We start from the raw sequence: 2,926 nt of genomic DNA on the forward strand, positions 1-2,926 counted from the left end.
GTCAGCTCCCAGTCTTGTTTTTGCTGACTGTATAGAGCTTCTCCATCTTTGGCTGCAAAGAATATAATCAATCTGATTTCGGTGTTGACCATCTGGTAATGTCCGTGTGTAGAGTCTTCTCTTGTGTTGTTGGAAGAGGGTGTTTGTTATGATCATTGCATTTTCTTGGCAAAACTCTATTAGTCTTTGCCCTGCTTCATTCCGTATTCCAAGGCCAAATTTGCCTGTTACTCCAGGTGTTTCTTGACTTCCTACTTTTGCATTCCAGTCCCCTATAAGGAAAAGGACATCTTATAGATACTGTTTAATAGCAGTAGCAGTGTTAGTCACTCAGTCGTGTCTGACTCTTTGCGACCCCACAAACTGTAGCCCATCAGATTTCTCTCTCCGTGGGATTCTCTGGGCAAGAATACTGGAGTGGATTGTCATTGCTTTCTCCAGAGGATCTTCCTGACCCAGGGATTGAACCCAGGCCTCCTGCATTGCAGGAAGATTATTTACCATCTGATAATTAGCTCTCAAATCCAGCAACTTCTGCCCGATTAATTCCATTGCCACCACGGGAGTCCGGTCGTCATCTTTTCTCCATAGATCTCTGGAATGGACCCCAGCTGTTTTCCCGTGCCAATGCTGGCTCCTCCAACTTGTTCTCTACATTGTGGCCAGTGTGATCGTCAGAACTTCAAATCCAGCCATGAGACAATCTTTTTAACATCCCCCAGTGGCTTCTCTTTGCCTCCAGGATCATTTCAAACCTCGTTGAGGGCACCTACATGGCCCTTTGCCGTGTGGTCCCCCAGGCCCTCCCACACCACTTCTCCTTGGTGGTTATGGTGTTAAGCACCTCTTCATGCACTTATTGACTATTTGTCTGTCGTCCTCTGTGAAATATCTGTTCAAGTCATTTACTCATTTTAAAAACAAGTTGTTTATATTCTTATCACTGACTGAAATAAGTTCCTTATATATTCTGAATACTCTGAATATACAGTCTGATCCTTCATCAGATTTATATATTACACACATTTTCTCCCTGTCTCTGTGTGGCTTGCCTTTTTATTTTCTTAATGGTCTTTTAAAGTGCAGAAGTTTTCAATCCTGATGACATCTAATTTATTGATTATTTTCCCTCTTATCTAGTTCACCATTTTTCTGTTTTATCTAAAAATTCTTTGCTTTCCTCATTCACAAAGACTTTCTCCTATGTTTTCCTCTAGAAGTTTTATAATTTTAGTTTTTATGTTTAGGTTAAAGACTTATTTCTAGTTATATTTTATATGATTTGGGGATGGGGTCAGGGTTCATTTTCCCCACATATGAATATCCAGTTGTTCTAGTACCCTTTGTTGAAAAGACTTTTCTTTCCTCATTGAATTTGTTTGTCAAAAATCAGCTGAGCATATGTGAGCATCACAATTTTCAGTGCTGTTAGAACTGAATATTTCCAAGTTGGGTCATACTGTTTCTGATCTCCTTTCCCTGGAGAGTTTATAAGGCAGATTAAGCTGATACTTGGGTGACAAAACCTATGTCTAACATCTGTTTTTGTGCACAGAACACAGCATGATATCTTCTGCTCTCACGGGCTGTTGTTGTTCAGTCGTTCAGTCATGTCTGACTCTTTGCGACCCTATGGACTGCAGCACGCCAGGCTTCCCTGTGCTTCACCATCTCCCGGAGATGCTCAAACTCATGTCCATTGAGTCAGTGAAGCCATCCATCCATCTCACCCTCTGTCGCCCTCTTCTTCTCCTGCCTTCAATCTTTCCGAGCATCAGGGTTTTTTCCAATGAGTCACCTTTTTGCATTAGGTGGCTGAAGTATCAGAGCCTCAGCTTCAGTATCAGTCCTTCCAATGAATATTCAGAGTTGATTTCCTTTAGGATTGACTGGTTTGATCTCCTTCCTGTCCAAGGGACTGTCAAGAGTCTTCACCAGCACCACAGCTCAAAAGCATCAATTCTTTGGTGCTCAGCCTTCTATATGGTCCAGTTTTCACTTCTGTACATGACTACTGGGGAAACCATAGCTTTGACTATACAGACCTTTGTCGGAAAAGTGATGTCTCTGCTTTTTAATACGCTGTCTAGGTTTGTCATAGCTTTTCTTCCAAGGAGCAAGCGTCTTTAATTTCATGGCTGCAGGCATGAGTTACTTGCTTAATTTTAATTTTTAACTTCTGCTTCTACGTGTTTCCTTGCACTGATATTATCATCCTGTAACTTGGGCTTCTAGAGAACTGAGGTCATATCTGTCCATGTGATTTTGATTTGTGAGCCATCTCACTGATTGCCCTGAGCACATATGGACTTTCATCAGGAGCACTGGGGTTGCAGCACACGCACTACCCCTCAGTTTCCTCACCCTTCAGTGGCATGAGGGTTCCTCTCTGTCCAGCTCAGTTCAGTGTGGAGCCACAGGCTGTTCATGTAAAGAAAGGCCATCAGAAAAGCAAAAATAAACAAATGGGACCTAATTAAACTTAAAAGCTTCTGCACATCAAAGGAAACTATTAGCAAGGTGAAAAGGCAGCCTTCAGAATGGGAGAAAATAATAGCAAATAAAGCAACTGACAAACAACTAATCTCAAAAATATACAAGCAACTCCTACAGCTCAACTCCAGAAAAATAAATGACCCAATCAAAAAATGGGCCAAAGAACTAAATAGACATTTCTCCAAAGAAGACATACAGATGGCTAACAAACACACAAAAAGATGCTCAACATCACTCATTATCAGAGAAATCAAAACCACTATGAGGTACCATTTCACACCAGTCAGAATGGCTTCGATCCAAAAGTCTACAAATAATAAATGCTGGAGAGGGTGTGGAGAAAAGGGAACCCTCTTACACTGTTGGTGGGAATGCAAACTAGTACAGCCACTATGGAGAACAGTGTGGAGATTCCTTAAAAAACTGGAAA

Source organism: Bison bison, unplaced genomic scaffold, assembly GCF_000754665.1.
Source record: "Bison bison bison isolate TAMUID 2011002044 unplaced genomic scaffold, Bison_UMD1.0 scf7180017864056, whole genome shotgun sequence".
NCBI lineage: Eukaryota > Metazoa > Chordata > Mammalia > Artiodactyla > Bovidae > Bison > Bison bison.